General features: G+C 47.8%; 1 protein-coding gene across 1 annotated transcript in view; it reads left to right on the top strand.

Moving 5' to 3' along the window:
* Positions 1-8,885: 8,885 nt before the first annotated feature.
* Positions 8,886-21,316, top strand: part of LOC148430839 (pancreatic triacylglycerol lipase-like) — a 48,603-nt gene continuing 36,172 nt past the window's right edge. The window contains exon 1 of the mRNA XM_088466437.1: positions 8,886-8,901. The gene's annotated coding sequence lies outside the window, so the exon portion shown is untranslated. The remainder of the gene's footprint in view (positions 8,902-21,316) is intronic.

Here is a 21,316-nt window from a genome sequence, read left to right as displayed (position 1 = left end):
CAACCTTAGGGTCTGGTCGTAATCCCCGATGGTCATGATGGTCTTGACCATCGCGAGCATCACCCATGTTGGTCGCTAGAGCTGTGGGTGTTAGCGATTGACAAGGAGGCGGTCATTCAGGATGGAAGCGGCCGCCCTGATTCAGTGCAACCACTTGCAACTAAAGACCACCTCTGAACGAGTTCCTCAGGGCCTGATTCAGACCCGCTCGCGAGCGCTATGCACTCACAAGCGGGTCAATGGTGGTCCAGTTTGCATGCGCACGACGGAGCCGGCTCCGTCGTGCACATGCGCGAGCTCCGATTCTCGTACCAAAGTGGGTGTGCTGTCGATGTTGAATGACATCATGCCCCCTTTGGTGGGCGGGCCGGGGGAGTGGCTGCCCAATCGGAGCCGTTCCCATGTGAACGCCTCCGTTTGGGGCTGGCCCCACTGACATCACTCGTGATGTCAGTGGGAGAGATTTCGGCTCTGTCAGAGCCGAAATCTCTCTGGGGCTTGCGGCAATGAGATTTTACCATCACAACCATCTTCCTGGCCTCTCGCTATAGCTGTGGGTGGTCACCCACAGCTATGCGAGCGGCCTGGAGGCCACTCTAAAAAACAAGAAGGCCGGCCCTGATTCAGAGCGAGTGCTCTGTCAGAGCATCCGGCTCTGAATCAGGGCCTTAGGGCCTGATTCAGACCCGCCCGTAAGCGGCCGCTCGTTCGCTCCAAGCAATGTTCGCACAACTGCGCATGCGTATGGGTCGTAATTAGAGATGAGCGGTTCGGATTCTGTGGAATCCGAACCGCTCCGAACATTGGGGATCCGAGTCCACCCGAACCCTGTTCGGGTGTTCACCGCCTGACTCGGATCCCCGTTCGGGGCCGAATGGCGGCCGCCTCATGTCGGATTCTCACTAGAGAATCCGACATCAGGTCTCCTCGCGTGTAGGGCAGAGCGCAGTGATAGCGCTCTGCCCTACACAGACACAGACACACAGCCGCCAGCGGCAGCTGTGTGTTTGTTACAGCAGCCAATGAGAGTCACACAGACTCTCATTGGCTGCTGCACGGAGGGAGCCGGCTGGAGCTCACACATGGGGGGCCATACTACAGAGGGGCCTGCTACTGGGGGGGGCTATACTACTGGGGGGGGTCTGCACTACAGAGGGGCCTGCTACTGGGGGGGGCTATACTACTGGGGGGGTCTGCTACTGGGGGGGCCATACTACTGAGGGGCCTGCTACTGGGGGGGCCATACTACTGGGGGGGCTTACTACTACTGGGGGGGGGCTGCTACTGGGGCAGCCTACTACAGGGGGGCCATACTACAGGGGGGGCCCATACTACAGGGGGGCTACTACTGGGGCAGCCTACTACTGGGGGGGGCCTGCTACTGGGGGGGCCATACTACTGGGGGGGCCATACTACTGGGGGGGCATACTACTGGGGGGGCATGCTAATGGGGGGCATACTACTGGGGGGGCCTGCTAATGGGGGGCATACTGCTGGGTGGCATGCTAATGGGGGGCATCCTACTGGGGGGCATTCTACTGGGGGCACTGCATAGTGGACCCTACTACTAAGGGGACTGCATAGGGGGCACCACTGCTGGGGGACATTGTGTAAGGGACACCGCTACTGTGGGCATTGTGTAAAAGGGTCACTACTGTGGGCATTGTGTAAAAGGGGCACTACTGTGTGTCGTAACATAAATAAGAGACACTACTTTATGGTGTAATGTGAATCAGGCCCTATGTGCGGTGTAATGCTAATAAGATTGTGCACTGTGACTCCTAGGGCCGTAGCCCACTTTGTAAACAAGTACTGTGACTCTGCTGGCCGTACCCCACTGGGTGGGTGCACTACTTTTCATTTCTGCCACTGCTGTGTGGCAATGTGTCATAGATGTGCTTTATACTGTGGTGTCTGTGACGTTGTGCCGCTGCTTTGTCGCTTAGTAACCAGTCAGCTCACTGCAACCTTTGGCCAATAATGTTGAAAACAATATTATAAGCTGTGATATGGTCTAAATTGAATGGAAATTAATGTTATTGAGGTTAATAATACTCTAGGAAGAAAAAAAAGACCAATTTATGTGATTTTAGCTTTTTTGTCAATTTTTGTAAAAAAATCCAAATCCAAATCCAAATCCAAAGCCAATCACCGCAGTTTGGCAAATCCAAATCCAAATCCAAAGCCGGACGACGAATTAGAACCAAATCCAAATCCAAATCCGGCAAAAATGGTCCGGCGCACATCCCTAGTCGTAATGCGCATGCGCCAACCAGTCTGGGCGAGGGCCTGCTAATTTGAGTGACAGAATGAGGCGTTTGTGGGTGGTAACAGGGGAAGGTGCTTGAAAACGGGGAGTGGATATCTGAACGCAGGCATGCCAAACAGTCAAAACGGGCATTTTAAGGGTGTGCATAATTAACAAAGCAGCGTCATCGGCCACGTCACCTGGTTGTCTCTTAGCCTGAACTGTTCGCATGATTGCAGTAGTAAAATCCTACCACAAGCACTGCGAGCAGTTCAGACGCCTTTCGATGTACTCGATTAATCTAATAAATAGCGGAGATGACATATGATGCGAACGGCCAGGGGTCGTTTTTACAAAATATCGAGCGCATATTTCGTTCGCACGCTCAGACATAGAGGCGTCAACAGACCGCAAAGAGCGAGCGCTCTATTTAAATATCCGGCCCCTTTTTCTGAACGAGTGAGCGCAAATAGCGTCCGGCTCTGAATCAGGCCCTCAGTGTATTATCCTGCATTTACTGCTGTTCCAGCATCCTCTACCTCAACTTGCAATCTGTATACAGTATCCAGCTGGTGATCTGTGTCAAACCCCGCTCCACTCAAACTCCACTTCAGCCTAACCAGTGTATCACAGTGAGTATCACATAAACCATCCTACTGGTTAAGCAACTTGGCTGTCATACCACTGCACCTGTACACATCCATTTCCAACAAGTTATGGGCTCAGACACACAAGTATAAAGCATAGAGGTGCCAAGCTACTAAGACGCCTGCAGCAGCACACAGATACCAACTTAGCCACATGCAAGACACAGACTACTACAGGACGCAGAGAGAGGACAGCACACAGTGGGGGTCATTCAGACCTACTCGCGAGCGGCAGTACGCTCGCAAGTGGGTCAATGTTCCTCACTGCGCATGCGCACGACGGAGGGAGCCGACCGCAGGGTTTCCCTCGCAAGTCCGATGGTCGCGATGGTCAAGACCATCGCGACCATCTTTTTGCACGCTCGTATATGCTGTGGGTGGTGACCCACAGCTATACGAGCATCCAGGAGGACGCTCCATTTTAATGGAGGAGGGCCCTGATTCAGAGCGAGCGCTCTGGTCAGAGCGTCCGGCTCTGAATCAGGGCCAGTGTTTCCTGTGCAGTTGGTCACTACAGAGACTGATCAGTGCACAGAAGCTCCATAAATATGGCTGCAAGAAACATACACACAGGAGCTATACCCAAAGTTGAAAGGTATAGAAAATTATACAACCTGGAAGTTCACAGTAGAACCAGGTGCAGATCCAAACCCAGAGCCGAAAGCACTCCCACTGACATCACTTGTGATGTCAGTGGGGCCGGCCCCAGACTGTAGGCGTTCCCATGGGAACGCCTCGATCTGGCCAGCCACCCCCCCGGGCCGCCCACCATAGGGGGCGTGCTGTCACTCAACACCGACAGCATGCCCCCTTTGGCACGAGACCCGGAGCAACGGCTTGCCCGTCGCTATCTGGGTCTCGTGCATGCGCACGACGGAAATGGCTCCGTCGTGCACATGCGCACTGGGCCAACATTGACCCGCTTGCGAGCGGGTCTGAATCAGGCCCAGAGTGCCATTATGCACCTGCAAGTGCGCACGCATTGTGGCATAGCGCAGCAATTGACAGGCTGCAAGCACTCGCAGCTGATGATTACTCCATTAAAGTCTATGGTGTGTGCGTGCGTACGCACTCGAACACCATAGCCGTGGGCACACTAGTCACTCCATCTATGCCGCGATGCGCTTGCTACATCTCTAGTATATAACAAAAGTTAATTGAATACAGCGGTATGAGTGACTACATTGACAAAATGATGTCAGTTTCTCAGCAGTTAACATCTGTTAGCGTGCAAGTTGACAATGAAGAGATCGCTGCAGTATTGTTACATAATGTAATGTCTGAGTTTTGGTTGTGGTACAGCGATTGTTTTCCATTGTGCATGAGTATAAGACAGTGATCGCATTAAGACTATGGATGCACAGAGGAATCCATCGCAACGTGAGTGACAGTTTGTCAATGTTTGGGAGTTATGACAGGGGCTGGTCTGAAAGACACAGGCGTGCCTGTCCTTTTCATGGGCATGCATAAATTAGCCACTCCGATTGCATAGGCAGCTCTACGTGTCAGAAGAGCTCCCAAGGCTGCAGCACGCCAGCTCTGCCACAAGGGTAAGATGGTTGCTCAATGTGCGTCAATGTTACCGATATTTATGTAGGTAAGCGACGTCGTACACATATGAGAAAGAAGCAGGGGGCGTCCTTATGCTCGGGTAAGCTTTGCAACCATTAGCATATTTTCGTAGCTGCAATGTGCACGAAATCACAGCTGTGATTGCATTGGCGTGTGTCTCTGAATCATGCTCATAGCCACAGGAAAGACTGTTGGTATATCAATTTAAGTGTAACAGGGCATTTCAGCTGCAATGAGGAATGCTTTACAACACTTACCAAATGTGACCCTATTACAACCAAAGGGATTGGCAATCAAGTACTTATACTGTAGCTACAACAGGTGGAATAATTATAAGCAGCTTGAAATTTGGGATAAGAATTAAAGTCACAGAAATCCAAGACATGCTTTATGTACCAACCAGAAATGGGAACAAATTGAATAGCCATCAGTGTCCTTGAACAGAGAGGTCATATACAGTAGTTCACTTCACTAAAGGAAAGGGGATTGCATGAAACAGAAGCGGGACAGTAATAGCTACTGACACAAGGTGTCAGCAATTGTACATCCTTCATACACAGCACTGTTATGCAATGATGACAACAGAGTCAAAGTCTCTAGAATTCTGGCATAGAGGACTTGGGGCCTGATTCAGCAAGGAACGCAAATGTGTGCATGCATGCACCTGGCTGCTACAAAAATATGCTAATCTATGTATATGTCAATCAGCATTGGAGGGGTTTCCGTGCTCACTGTGTACGCCATGCAAACCCTTACCCAGCCACACTGCCTGGTTGTGCATACGCAATGCGATGTATATGCATGTGCAGAACTAAGATCTGCCAAGTGCGTGTGTCTCAGCACTTGCATTCTTTGCTGAATCAGGCCCTTGGTCACCTTGGATACCACAGTGTTCAAAACAGAACAAGATGGTCACAGGAATGTCAGTGACTAATAAAGAGAAACCTGTCTGTACTGTACTGTAGCTCTACTAGTTTACTTGGGAAATGGTTGGCAACTTTGTTTTTCCTGCATAGCACCACTTGAGGTAGTACATTCAGATGTATGTTGTTCAATGGAAGTAAAGTCACTAATTGGATACAGATACTTTATGAAATTTCTAGATGACTTCTCAAGAGTAACACACGTATACTTCATAAGAGAGAAATCTGAAGTAGTAAAGAAAATTGAAAACTACAAGACACTTGTAGAAAATCAAACTGGTCACAGACTCAAGGCCCTGAGATCTGATAACAGTGGAGACTTCCTAAACAAAGAGGTGGAATCATTCCTAAGAGAATATGGAATAGAGCATCAGTTGGCCATTGCCTATACTCCTAAGCAAAATGGTGGAAGTTAAAGAGCAAACCATATGCTAGTTGTTTGCTGAAGGACACAGGCCTAGACAAACATTATTGGGTGGAAGCCATGTCCACATCAGTTTGTCTAAAAAAATCATTCTCGCACAGTTGCCCTAAATGAATTAACACATACTGAAAAATGGCTAAAGAGAAAACCAAATGTAAAACATCTCAGAACTTTTGGAAGTACTGCTTACTGTACATACACATACCAAAGTTAAGAAGACACAAACTGGATTCAAAATCAGTAAAGTGCAGCATGTATGGCTAATGCCATGAAAGCAAAGGCTACATATTATGGAATCCAAGTACCAAAAACCATACCACTGCACCTGTACACACATATATTTCCAACAGGGTGTGGTATAAAAGATTGACAGTACTAAAGTCGGCGGACATTAAATCGACACCAGATGGTCAACATACATTAGTGCTTAATCCTAACTGCCCCCAGGTGCCTTAACTCTAACTCTCACCTTAGTGCCTAAACTTAACCCTAGCCTAACCTTATTCCTCCCTCTAGTGCCTAACTCTAACTGTCCTCTCCAGCAACCTAACACAAAGTCTTCCTCTAGTGCCTAATCCTCACCCTTAACCCTAACCCTAAAAATATTGATAAAAACATAATAAAACATGCATTGACCATTTATGGGTCAACAATTTGTGTGACAACCATTGAACCCTGTTGACCTTTTTCTTGACTTTGGCTCTTGGATATTTTGAGGGACACTGAACACAATATGTGCAAATTCCTCATAGTATCTCCTTGGTGGCTTTCCAATGTTTTGATCTCACAGACTTTTTTTCTGTGGTTGGATTTCTAGAGTGGTAGAATTGGGTTCAAATATATCTCCAGCTGCTGATACATACAATGACATATACTTGTTCCGGGTTTCCAACTACAATTTTTTTTAAGTGATGCTGTTTCTTGAAATAAAAAAGCTCTTGATTTGTCAATATTTCTAGTATTTGGATTCCAGAGTCTGTACCCTTTACTCTCATGGCAATAACCAAACATCATACACTTCATGGACTTTGAATCCAGTCTTTTTCCTTTGGGTATGGGTACACAGATGGTACTCGGAAAAATCCTGATATGTCTGACAATTAGCTTTCTTCCAGACCACACTTCAATTGGTGTTTTGTCTATTAAGGAAACTGTATGAACACAATTGTTGCATGGAGCAGAGCCTATGGGCCTGTTGCAGATGTGGATGTAGTTGCTATCATAGCTGCTGACATGGTAGCAGCTGTGATAGCACTATTATGGTAATTCAGCAGGAAGCGTCATCTGCAAACTCATCGGCCGACCGAGTGACCATGGGGTCACGCAAGCTAGACATTGCAGATCCTCAAGAGAGGCCAGTAAATCTCCATCACCTGACAAAGATCCCTCTCCACTCACAAGCCTCCGTTTTGGGAATTGGTGAATAATCAGAGCAGTGGTTCTCAAACTCGGGGCCTGATTCAGACCCGGTTGCAAGCGCTGTGCGCTCACAACTGGGTCAATGGTGGGCCAGTGCACACAAGCGGCATGCACACTGCGTGTGCGAGCCCCAGGACTCAATACAAAAGGAGCGGCTGTCGATGTTGATCGACAGCTCGACCCCTTTTGTAGGCGTGGCCGGGGGGTGGCTTCACAAACTGAGGCGTTTCCAAGCGAATGACTGCCATTTTCTGGTTCTGTTAGAGCCGAAAGCTCTCTGGGGCTTGCGGCCACGAGACCCTACCACAAGGGTCTCATTGCAAACCTGATGGTCACGATGGTCTTGACCATCGCGACCATCATCATGGCCGCTCGCATGAGCTGTGGGTGGTACCCCACAGTTATATGCGAGCAGCCAAGAGGCCGCAACTTAAAAACCAATCGCCCGCTCTGATTCAGAGCGAGCGCTGGCTTTTTGCGAGCGCCTCTGAAACAGGGCCTCGGTCATCAGGACTCCACACAGGTCACATTTCCAGGTCACCCAGCAGGTGCACAGGTGTGTTCATTACTCACTGACACATTTTAAAAGATCCACAGGTGGAGCTAATTATTTCACTTGTGATGCTGCGAGGAGACCTTGAAAACATGCACTGTTTGGGGTCCTGAGGACCGAGTTTGAGAACCTGTGAATAAGGGCAATGGCAGGATATTCAGAACATTTTTTCCTTCATAACACCGATTATCCTAACTGCAGTAATTGGGTTAGTTTGGATCTGCAAAATCAGTTTACACATAATAAACTACAGTATATATGAATGAGGGTCTTTTCCATAATTTTACGATGTCATTTAGTTTTTATGGGCTATTACAGTGTTTCCCAAAATACCAGTGCAGGGTTTCCACATTTCCTAGTTGGTGCACAGGTGTACTCATTACTGGCTGACAGAGGTGGAGCTAATTATTGCATTTGTGATTCTGTGAGGAGACCTGGAAAACATGCACTGTTAGTGCTCCCTGATGAATGAGTTTGGGAAATGCTGGGCTATTATACCATCAGATATTACCTATTGCTCCAATCATCGTGTGTGGATAATTGGCATTCTGATAATCAGAGTTCTACTATAACATGGCTTAGTGCATGGGGGGTGTCAGAGCTGGTAATGAAATGGTTAAAGTGGGGAGAGGGATGTCAGAGCTGGTAATGAAATGGTTAAAGTGGGGAGGGGGATGTCAGATCTGGCAATGAAATGGTTAAAGTGGGGAGGGGGATGTCAGATCTGGCAATGAAATGGTTACAGTGGGGAGGGGGATGTCAGAGCTGGTAATGAAATGGTTAAAGTGGGGAGTGGGATGTCAGTGCTGGTAATGAAATGGTTAAAGTGGGGAGAGGGATGTCAGAGCTGGTAATGAAATGGTTAAAGTGGGGAGGGGGATGTCAGAGCTGGTAATGAAATGGTTAAAGTGAGGAGGAGGATATCAGTGCTGGTAATTAAATGGTTAAAGTGGGGAGAGCCATTATAGCAGCACGTGAGAGGGTAAATGAGGTGACAGACGTATGTAGTTATAGTAATATAGGCACCTGCCATAGCCCCGCCCACATTAGGGGGTATATATATATATGCAGGACCCTGTACCTGGGCAGGTGATGCAGTCAGTGCTGGGTGTAAGGTGAGTAATGGCAGAGGCTGTGGTATAAGCTTTAGTTATCTCTGTTCTCTGCACCTGAGGTTTTTATTCTTATTTTGTAAGTCTTATTACCCAGCACCAGTGGTTCTTGTGTTATTAATAACAGCAATGGGGTAATATGTGGGACAGGTGACTGGATATTGGGCTTTTATATTGCTGACCTATTAAGTTCCTGAATCTTTAAATATCTATAAATCTGTTTAGTGAGCTCCTGATAAATGTATGTAGTCTAACCCTGTGCAGCCCAGGATGGGTGAGTTATGTTAGTTTAGCAGGTGACCTAATAGAATGGAAGTCTGACATCCGTGTTGGTCACTCACCTGCTCCTGACAGCTGCTGTGGCTCCAGTTTCGCTTCTGGTTCCCTGTGGTCATGTGACTGTTACTTCTGTCGGTTGGGGCAGTGATTAGGGTGATTATATTTTGCCTTTTCTCCCTACCCCCCCCCTCCCACTTCCCCAGCTGGTGCTACATAACAGTGGCTATGATGTGGGGAGGATGACTTCTATGCCCCCCCAGAGCAGGTGGTGCCACTAGCACCTCATCAGTGGTGTAACTACTGCCCCCGCGGTGGCTTGGAGGTGCTGGTAGCTTGGGGGCGATGGGGGCAGTAGTAGTAACCACGGAGGGTGCAGGGGGTGTGGTCGCACCCCCTGCACCCTCCATCGGCCGGGCACACGCTGAGTGTTACCAGCGGTTACCAGCGTCCCGGCTCCTAATCAAACCCCCGGCGGTAGCCGGAGGACGGAGCTCCCTCCGTCTTCCGGGTCCCGCAGGGCACTATGGGAGTGATTTTTCACTTTTTAGGCTGTGCATAGATGAGGGAGATGTGCTGTTGTTGTTGTCAAAACTTCATACTTGTTACTGGCTGGCTGTTGGCGTGCCTGTAGAGGGGCGGGCTGGCTGTTGGCGTGTCTGTAGAGGGGCTGTTGGCATGTCCACAGCGGCTGGCTGTGTTGTCGAGGGGGTGCTCTGTCCTTCAGGGGTGCTCTTCATCCACCCCCAGTGTGAAAGAAAAATAAAAAAAAATATTGTTATCTTAACCACACTTGTAAGTGCAGGGGTGCTGTGCTGCTGTCTGTTAAGGGGCTGCTGCCTCTTTTCAGGGGTTCACCCCAGTGTTAAAAAAATAAAAAATAAGTTTGTCTGGCATGTAGGTGCGCAGTGGTGCTGTGCTGCTGTCTGTAAAGGGGCTGCTGGCCCAAAAATAAAATAATAATAATAATTGTGTGCATGTCAGCCACACGTGGCTGTCACTGTCATCGGCATAGCTGTGCAGGGGTGCTATGCTACTTTCTGTCAATGGGCTGCATGAATATTGCAATGAAAACTTTTTTTTTTTAAAGTTGGGTTACAAAAAGTTTTTTATTTTTTTTATTTTAATCTTAAACATAGCAGAAATGTTATCCTAACTGCTTCTAAAGTTATATGCTCTAAAAAAAACTGTAGCCTATATTTAAAAACCTATATAGAGTGGACATCCTAAATTCTAAACCAACAAAAAAAAAAAAAAAAAACTTAGCAGGTTGCAAATTCTGATAGGGCCCTATGATTGCAGCTGGCCCAGGGGCTGCCAATCTCTCCGCAACCTGTGCCATAATCTTGGAAAAGGAAGCCCAGGGGGATTCCTGCCCAGAAACTGGAAAATTTGACTGATGGAGACTCCTTGACACAGCGGCCACATAACCCATCCTGTATGAAATCCTGTGGGGATAACCCAGCTTTACAGGCCATACATGATACCAGAACTCAGTGGCATAACTAGGGTATTTGGAGCCCAGGGCAAATTTGAAAAGGGAGTCCCCCCCCCCCCCCTTCCTGATGTGCTCGCGCCGGACAAAAAAATGGGTGTGGTCACTTAAAAATTGGGCGTGTCAACATGACACACCCCTTTATTTTCACACTGAACATTCCTATCCATATGCATCTTAACCCCAGTAGTACCCCTTATACAGTACCCCCAGTATGCAGTTGTGGTCCCTCTTATGCAGGCCCATAGTAGTGCCCCTTATACAGTATCCCCAGTAGTGGTCCCCCTTATACAGTCCCCAATTAGTTCCCCTTACTCAGTACCCCCAGTAGTGGCCCCCCAAATGCAGTGCCCCATGTAGTGTTCCCCCTTATGCAGTGCCCCCAGAAGAAGTCCCCACAACGCAGTGCGCCCAGTAGTGGTATCCCCTTATGCAGTGCCCTTTATATAGTGCCCCCAGTAGTAGTCCCCCCTATGCAGTGCCCTTTATATAGTGCCCCCAGCAATAGTCCCCCCATGCAGTTTTCCCAGTAGTGGTCCCCTTTATGCAGGCACCCAGTAGTGATCCCCCTATCCAGTGCCCCCTGTAGTGGCCCTTCCTATTATTGCCCCCAGTAGTGGTCCTCCCAGTGCAGTGCCTCTAGTAGTAGGCCCCTTTTATAATGCCCCCAGTGGTAGTTTCCCCCACCCCCCCAAGTAGTAGTCCCCAGTAGAGGCTCCCCCTCCCGATTAAGTGCCCCCAGTAGTAGCCCCCCCAGTACAGGTCCTCCCAATAATGGTGCCCCCAGTAGTAGCCACCCCTCCCCATTGTGCCCCCACCCCAAGTAGAGGTCACCCTAGTAGTAGCCACCTCCCTCCCCCGTTGTGCCCCCAGTAGTGCAGACAGGTTTAAAAAATATATATATATAAAAATATACTTACCTGAATCCACGATGCTGCGGCTCCTGGACATTCAACCTGGTACAATCGGACAACGTCACTGCAGTAGCCTACCTAAACAATCAGGGAGGCACACAGAGCCACGCTGCCATGTCAGAAGTGTCAATCATTCTGGTATGGGCAGAATGACACCGCTTAGCAATATCGGCAGTGTTCATACCAGGAGTCCTAAATTGGGAAGCAGACTTCCTAAGTCTGCAAGATATACATTCTGGAGAATGGGCTCTACATCCTCAGGTATATCAGAACCTAGTGGACAGTCTTCCAGAGGTAGACCTTATGGCCTCAAGACACAACCACAGGTTTCTTGGGTACAGGACCAGGGATCCTGCGCCCTAATTTGTGGACGCACTGGCAGTAAAGTGGAATTTCAGACTGGCGTATCTGTTTCCTCCACTTTCCCTTCTTCCCAGGGTCAACGGGAAGGTCAAGCAGGAAAGTGGGCCAGTAATACTGATAGCTCCTGCTTGGCCCAGATGCCATTGGTTCACCGACCTGCAGAGTGTCTCCATAGACACTCTGTGGCCTCTTCCTCCAAGGCAGGACCTCTTAATACAGGGTCCCTGCCTGTGTCAGGACCTTCCTAGGCTGTCTTTGACTGCATGGCTCTTGAGGCCTCCGTCTTAAAGGCAAAAGGTTTTTACGAGTCTGTAATCCAGACAATGTTGAGGGCATGGAAACCTTCCTCTGCCTGCATTTATTACAGAATTTGGCATTCATTTTTTCAGTGGTGGGAACTGAGGAACTATGACCCTAAAGTATTTGTCTCAAGTGCTTTCTTTTCTTTAGGCTGGGTTGGACAGAGGTCTCTGTCTGGCTACTCCTGAGGGTGCAAGCCTCGGCACTGTCTGTTTGGTTTTAGAAAGGGTTGCCACCTTGTCTGATGTAAGAATAGTTTTTTCAGGGTGTTCTGAGGGTTCAGCCTCCCTTTGTTCCCCCGGTAGCCCCGTGGGATTTGACATTGGTACTCAGGGCTTTACAGGCTCCTCCATTTGAACCCCTGAAATCAGTAGACCTGAAGTAGCTGACAGTGAAGGCAGTTTTTCTTCTAGCTATCGCTTCGGCCTGCGGGGTCTCTGATTTAGCAGCCTTATCTTTTCACTCTCCTCTTTTAATATTTCATCAGGGTAGAGCCATTCTTCATACCAGGGCCGGCTACCTTCCTTCGGTTGTATCTCTGTTTCATATGAATGAAGAAATTGTAGTTCCGGCTTTGCAAGCTTCTGGCTTTTCGGCTGGTGACTCATCATGGGATGTTGTGCGGGCTCTACATATCTATGTAGACTGCACTAACTCCATTAGAAAGCCAGATTATTTATTTGTGTTGTATGGCTGTCATAAGTGAGCTGGCCAGCTAATAAACAGACTTTGGCCAGATGGTTTCATATGAGAATTTATGCATTTGATAATTGTTTTTTGGAAGCACACTTCATTTTCCCCTTCTGGGATGAAAATCCACTCCTAGCCGCAGAAGCAAGTGCAGGATTCTCAGGAAAGACACAACTAAAATCCTTAAGTCAGGGGTAGCTAACCTCTGTCCTCGAGAGCTCACATTTTCCAGATGACCTAGCTGGTGCACAGGTGTATTCATTACTTGCCAAAACATTTAGAAACATCCACAGGTGGAGATAATTATAGTTGTGATTCTGTGAGGAGACTTGGAAAACATGCACTGTTGGTAGCTCTTGAGGACCATGGTTGGCTACCCCTTCCCTTAAATCATAGATCTTACGCTTGACCACATCTGTGCTGGTTAAGTGGCATATTGAGGCCACTAACTTTTTTTTTTTTTTTTTTTTTTTTTATGTCCCTGTACAGGTTGGGAAATGCCCTTTTTTTTTTTTTTTTTGGGAATGCACTCTTCCTGGTCCCCTTCTGGTATGAGAAAATCAACTCCCATGCTCAAGGATTCTTCTATGGCAAGGACTGATGTAAATGTATACATTTTTTGTAAATGCCTCCTCCTTTCCCGTTCTCCCGCATAAATATTCTTCGGAATCAAAAAACAAAATTAAATTTACTACCAATCAACTCTTCCTGGCCCTGCCCTACCTTCGACTACATACATATTCCAACTTCCTCAGGCCTCTTGAATAAGATTTTCCTGATGTGCTATGATTGAAGTTGAACTGCCATGTGTTTGTGCCGCCCACTGCTGCAGCTTAGCTTAGTCAGCCAGCTAGCTTGGTGCAAATTTTGGGCCTAAACCAGATGTGGTCAAAATTGACTGGAAACAAGTGGTAATGTTATTGAGGTCAATAATACTGTAGGAACAAAAAGGCCCATTTTATGTGATTTTCAGCTGTTATGATTTTATTTAAGAGAAAATCCATAACCAATTCAGAACCTAAAACAGGGGAGATCTAGATCCAAAACACAAGGGTCAATGCACATCTCTAGTGTGTACCCAGTATAACTTTCTCCCCACACCCTAGTGATTAGCCCTAACCCTCTTGTTGGTTCCTCAGATAGCATTCTGAGTATGTCAACATGGTGAGTGTCACTACCACAAAGTTGACATTAGAATATCCACGATGTGACCGGAGCCCCCAGCACTTCCTGTCTCTATGTTCTGTGATATAATCAGACTACACTGTATGATGTGTTATGTATGTGACAGCTCAGTCTCCTCTGTCTCTATATGGTCTGTGATATAATCAGATTACACTGTATAATGTGTTATGTATGTGACAGCTCAGAGTCTCCTCTGTCTCTATATGGTCTGTGATATAATCAGATTACACTGTATAATGTGTTATGTATGTGACAGCTCAGAGTCTCCTCTGTCTCTATATGGTCTGTGATATAATCAGATTACACTGTATAATGTGTTATGTATGTGACAGCTCAGAGTCTCCTCTGTCTCTATATGGTCTGTGATATAATCAGACTACACTGTATCATACTTGCCTACCCTCCCGATTTTGGTCAGGAGCCTCCTGAAAATCGGGTGCCGCTCCCGACCTCCCGGGAAGGCAGGCAATTCTCCCGGCTGCTGCCCACCCCTCCTATTCCCCCCCCCCCCCTGCAATGACCCCCTGCAACCCCGCAGCGGGGGGGGGGGGCGGGGGTGATGTGATTTGCGTCATTTTGGCCCCGCCCCCTGCTACACAATGCCTATTTTATCGGCATTGCATAGCGGGGGCGGTGCCAAATGGACGCGATCGCGTGACCCCCGCTCCCACCACGCCTTCAAGTGATGTCACCCGTCTGGCAACTCCCCCTTGTCCTGCCGATCTGGCTGCTCCCTCCCGGAAGGAGTAGCCAGAAAGTCGGCAGGTATGCACTGTATGTGTCACGGACAGGGTATTTCAGCATGGCGCTAGGCGGGTGTTACCTGTGAGGTCGTTGTGGCGCGGGCTGTCTGGTGACGGAGCTGGTGTCTGGCGGGGGGCTTTGGCTGCGCGCATTGTTGTGCGGCCCTGTTGTCACTCTGCGCTGGTGAGGCCTGGCGGCGTCTCCGTTCCGTTTTGGCATGGGCGCCGCCATCTTGCCTTCTGGCCATGTGATGCGGCTGGCCAATCCTGGTGAGTCACATGTTCCCTCCAGCCAGTAACAGCACGGCATGGGGTATTTAGGAATGGTCAGTGCCTTCCTTCTTTGCCAGTGCAACGTGTATCTCAGCCTAGCTGAGAGGGAGTTCTCTGTGCTTTCCTGTTCCTGTGATATCGCTGTCTGCCTGTCAGCTCCTAGCTCCCACTGGACTACCCCGCTTCCTCCATCACCCTTGCCCATACCTGAGTGCCTGAGCCTGCTGACATCCTGCACTTCAGTTCACTACCTGTATACCTGGCTTGATTATTTTCAGTTTCACTACCTGCACATCTGGACAGCTCTAATTGTTTCTACTTGGACATTAACCCTTTTACTCCCACCACAGAACTCTTGTGCACATTATATATTCCTGGACTTTTATTTACTGCCATTATGTCTACTCAAGCACTTATTAAAATTTCTAGTTTTATTTTCAAATCTGCTTCTGTGATCGCTCCTGCTACCACCCCGGGTCCACAAACAACCCAGAACATCACAGTATGATGTGTTATGTTTGTGACAGCTCAGAGTCTCCTCTGTCTCTATATGGCCTGTGATATAATCAGACTACACTGTATGATGTAGGGATGAGCGGGTTCGGATTTATGAAATCCGAGCCCCCCCCCCCCTCACAATCCAAGCTGGGAACAGAGTTGGGCTCAGATTTTCCCACATGACTCTGACCTGAAATCGAGGCAAAGTGTCATCATCCCGCTGTTGGATCTTGCAGTTTTTGGATTCTATAAAAGGTCACTGCATCTGTGCCATTTTTCACTCTGGCTGTGGATAGTGAAGAGGGAGGGTGGGAGTTAGGGCTGGCTGAGCTGTGTTGTGCAGTGTCCCATAAAGGCTGTAGTCCTAAAGGGGTGCTGTAGTGTTGTCCAGGGGGTGATCTGTCCATCAGTGGTGCTCCCCCCCCCCCTCCCCCCAGTGCAAAAAAATATATATATTTTTTCTGTTTGAAATGTGTGCGCAGTAACAGCATGTGAAGCAACAAAATAGCAGTGCCAAGCATGCACCTGTGTCATAAATCAAGGAACGACTGTCTGTTGAAGGGTGGTGTAACCCCCAAAGTGCCGGGGAAAAAAAAAATCTTTCTGTGTTTGTGTGCGCCTTAGCCGCACGTATATATCAATATCACATAAATGGAGGACAAATATTTGTCCCATAAAAATAGAATAGTGAAAGATCAAGAACCACTTCCTCCTAGTGCTGAAGCTGCCACCACTAGTCATTACTTAGACGATGAAATGCCATCAACATTGTCTGCCAAGGCCGATGCCCAATGTCATAGTAGAGGGCCTATAAAATCCCAAATGACAAAGTTCAGGAAAATGACCTTTAAAAATTAAAATTATCTGAGGAGAAACATAAACTTGCCATTTATGACTGAGTGGCAAGGAACGGCTAATGTCCTCCCTTATGTTCATGGCTATTGGTTCAGCTTCACATGATGATGGAAGCCCTCCTCCCGCTACAAAAATCAAATGAGTTAAGCTGGCAAAAGCACAGCGAAGAACTGTGCGTTCTAAGAAGATATCACAAATCCCCAAGGAGAGTCCAAGTGTGGTGGTGGTGGTTGCGATGCCTGACCTTCCCAACACTGGATAGGAAAAGGTGGCTCCTTCCACCATTTGCACGCCCCCTGCAAGTGCTAGAAGGAGCACCCACAGTCCACTTGCTGATATGCAAATTGAAGATGTCACTGTTGAAGTACAACAGGATGAGGATACTGGTGTAGCTGGCGCTGAGGAGGAAGTTGGCGAGGAGGATTCTGATGGTGATGTGGTTTGTTTAAATCAGGCACCGGGGGAGACAGTTGTCCGTGGGATGAAAAAGCCTATCGTTATGCCTGGGCAGAAGACCAAACATTCCACCTCTTTGGTCTGGCAATATTTCTATCCAAATCCGGACAACAACTGTCTTGCCATATGTACTATATGTAAAGGTGAAATAAGTAGGGGTAGGGACGTTAACCACCTAGGAACATCCTCCCTTATACGGCACCTGCAGCGCGTTCATAAAAAGTTACTGTCAAGTTCAGAAACTGTGGCTAAGACCGTAAGCAGTCCAGGGACACCTAAATCCCGTTGTCCTGTTGTATCCAAGCGCCTGCAAACCACACCGTCAACTCCCTCCTCGTCAATTTCCTCCTTAGTCAGGATCGGAAGTAGTCCTGCAGGCCATGTCACTGGCATATAGATTAATTTAAAGATTTGCGCTATTGTGTAGTACCTCTTGCTGCTGAACACTGGGAAGGTATCATAAATGAAAATTGTGATATGGTGTACGTGCTCTGAGGTCCTATTTTATCATTGTAAAGTGGTAATCTGTGGTCTATATTATAGGTGTATCTGATATGGTGTATAATTCTGTGCCAATTTACTGTGACTTATTTGATTATTTGTGTTAATATTGGTGCCAAAGTCCTGGTGTAAACCACCTGTAACCAACTGCAGGGTGGGTGTTCTTATAACCTCGGTCCTGGTGACTGATGCTGGTTTGCAAAAAGGCGGTCATATTCATCTGAATCTTTTATTGGAGTTATAATGGGTATTAGTTAATTGAGGCCCTGGTTGGCATTAATGTAGTGATGATGTATCTTCCCCTCTCCAACTGGTATCTGCATCGGAAAACTGCCACTCCACCTCAAGGATTCACATAAACAACCCACAGTATCAGGTGCTGATGGACACCATTGTGCAGAAGGTGGGTAAACATGTGCGACTTACCCAGAACTCGACGCCGTCCTGCTGGTTCACCAGGTGCACTCTGTGTGGGTGTGAGGGGCAGGAGACACAAGGTCCAATGATAACCTTAACAGAACACTATGTACGTGGAAGGGTAAAGATACATTTATTGCTCTGCCCACATGCCTTGCTGTGGCAAATTGTGGTGCCAGAGGAGGCTAAAACTATGCAATTGCAGATCACACATACAATATGGTTTGAGGGTAAAGATTAGTCAGTCATACAAGTGATGGTGCTGTCCCAATGTGTTTCATCCCATGTGGGGACTTTTTCAAGGGTAGGTGAAGTGGTGACCTAAGATTGGGGTTTAAATACCTTGTGTAATAGGTCCATTAAGTCACCGGTCCGTTTCTTCCGGTGTGTCTGAGTGCTCCGCGTCATCTGCTAGAGCACGCTCTGCCTTACGGTGTTCAATATCACGCTGTGTTTTAGATGTCACGCGCATGCTCTGTAGGCAATGCGAGGAGATATTGTGTCATAGGAGGATGTCAGTGTATTTGGCTGTAGCACTCTGGTTGTCCTGCTCTTCACTGTTGTAGTAATGGAGATAATGTCCCCGTGATGGGGGTAGCCATTTTGGGTGTGATTCTGTTAATAGCCTTAATACGATGTCCTGCAATCCTCTATTGTACACTTTATGTTCCCTGTTGTACAGGCGGGATCTTTCCTTAGACTATCACTTAGCATGGTAAGATGCATTATGTTATCTATACACTTGTACTTGGAGTTATACTAATTACATATATAAAGTGGTCATGGTTTTTGCATGTCTTGTAACCTTGTCGGTTATCATGTGCTGTTTCGTACAGTGTAAGGTGAATTCAGCATCAATGATCATAATAGCAGGGTTAGTTCCTGATACTGTTGACCTATGGTATAAGTGTAATTCTGTTATATTCTTTCATGATTCTTCAGTATCTCTGGGATCTTACACTGGTGATTCTTCTATTGGTTAAAAAACCTGCATTGTCGTGGGCTTAAGTATGTTTAGAGGATGCAAACTTAGGGGTCTATATTAAGGCCTTCTGGTTGGAGTGTCTTCATCTAAAAGATACAATGGCTCATTGGCGTAACTAGGGGGGATCGGGCAGGGTGCGTGCCCTGGTCGCCGTGGGACCAGCGGCATGGGGGGCGCCGCCGGCCACGGTCCGGCCTGTCCTTTTTAGCCACCAGTGTAGCACCGACCGCAGTGATGTGCGGTCAGTGCTACACATTTACACAGGACCGGCGCTAGGCTTCCAGCGCCGGTCCTGTGCTGCACAACTGAGCCCATTCCCTCCCCCTGAGCGCTTGCCCAATAGCGCCAGGAGGCGGACTCAGGCTGTGCATAACACACACATCACTGGCAGCGGTGTGTGTGTGTGTGTGTGTGTGTGTGTGTGTTAAACAGCAGCCAATGAGAGTCACACTCTGACTGCTGCAGCACCCACTGCAAGAGCCGGGCTTCTATCCGACTCCTGAGGTGGGTAATGGGACAGACGTCATGACGTCTCTCCCATAATGCTGAGCGGTGTCGCGGCCCGGTGCAGCAGCGTGGATTCAGGTGTGTGTGTGTGTATATATGTGTGTATGTATATATATATATGTGTGTGTATATATATATATATATATATATGTGTGTATATATATATATATATATGTGTGTGTATATATATGTATATATATATATATATATATATATATATATATATATATATATATATATATATATATATATATATATATATATATATATATATATATATATATATATATATATATATATACCTGCCTGCACTAGTGGCACAATGGGGGAGGGGGGTGGTTACTACTGGGGGGACCTCTACTGGGGGTGGGGGCACAATGGGGGGGTGGGGTGGCTACAACTGGGGGCACCATTATTGGGAGGACCTCTACTGGGGGGGCTATTACTAGGGGCACCATTATTGGGTGGACCTCTACTGGGGGGGCTATTCCTGGGGGCACTTAATCGGGAGGGGGAAACCTCAACTGGGGACCACTACTTGGGGGAGGGGGGGGAAACTACTACTGGGGGCATTATAAAAGGGGCCTACTACTAGGGCACTGCACTGGGGGACCACAACGGGGGGCAATAATAGGAAGGACCACTACAGGGGGCACTGAAGAAGGGGTCACTACTGGGGGCCTGCATCAGGGGGACCACTACTGGGGGCACTGCATGGGAGGGGGGGTACTACTGCTGGGGGCACTATATAAGGGGCTTTCTGCTAGGGGCACTGCACTGGGTGGGACCACTACAGGGGGCACTAGATAGAGGGGATCACTACTGGGTGCCTGCATAAGGGGGACCACTACTGAGAAAACTGCATGGGGGGGGACTACTGCTGGGAGCACTATATAAAGGGCACTGCATAGCGGGGGGGACTACTACTGGGGGGCACTATATAAAAGGCACTGCATAAGGGGATACCACTACTGGGTGCACTGCATAAGGGGTAACACTATATGGGGCACTCATTTGGGGGGACCACTACTGGGGGCACTGAGTAAGGGGAACTAATTGGGGGCTGTATAAGGGGGACCACTACTGGGGATACTGTATAAGGGGCACTACTATGGGCCTGCATAAGAGGGACCACAACTGCATACTGGGGGTACTGTATAAGGGGTACTACTGGGGTTAAGATGCATATGGATAGGAATGTTCAGTGTGAAAATAAAGGGGTGTGTCATGTTGACATGCCCCATTTTTAAGTGACCATGCCCATTTTTTCAGCGAGCACACATATCGGGGTGTTGGGTGAGGTGGAGGCTCCCTTTTCAAATTTGCCCTGGGCTCCAAATACCCTAGTTACGCCACTGCAATGGCTTGCTACTTTATCGATCCTATTTGAGTGATCTCCCCCTCCCCCTCCAGTTGGGCTCTACTGATCCTAACCCAATACATTCAAGCCCATCTGGTTTGCCATTGTGCATAATTCTAAAATGGTCAGATACACTGTGTCCGACAAATGCCTTCCTGATGTTATTAATGTGTTCATTGATCCTCACTTTCAGGGATCTTGTTGTCCTCCCTACATACTGTAATTTACAAGGGCATTGTAAAACAGATGATGTTACGGCTATCACACGTGATTGTATTCTTAATTTGATAGGTCTTTCCGGTGTTCAGAGCAGTTGCTGTTGTGTTGGTACGGTACTTTTGTATCTCAGTAGTTTACAAGCCTTACATTGTCCACAATGGTAGAAACCTGATTTCACCATTTGTCTATCTATAGTGGATTGCTTTTGATGTTTGGTTTTAATATGGTTAACCACTAATTTTCTCCCCAAGTCTGGTGCTTTCTTAAAGACTAGATCTGGTCATGTTGGTAAAACTGTGTAGTTTCTCATCCATATGCGGTATAGGCCAGTGTTTATTTAGGATTTTCCTAATCTTAATGGCCGATTTTGTGTAGTTTAAA

Source organism: Taudactylus pleione, unplaced genomic scaffold, assembly GCF_031769625.1.
Source record: "Taudactylus pleione unplaced genomic scaffold, aTauple2 ptg003137l, whole genome shotgun sequence".
NCBI classification, from domain to species: Eukaryota; Metazoa; Chordata; class Amphibia; order Anura; family Myobatrachidae; genus Taudactylus; species Taudactylus pleione.
Note: the sequence above shows the minus strand (reverse complement) of the source record. Positions and strands in the feature narration are given on the sequence as shown.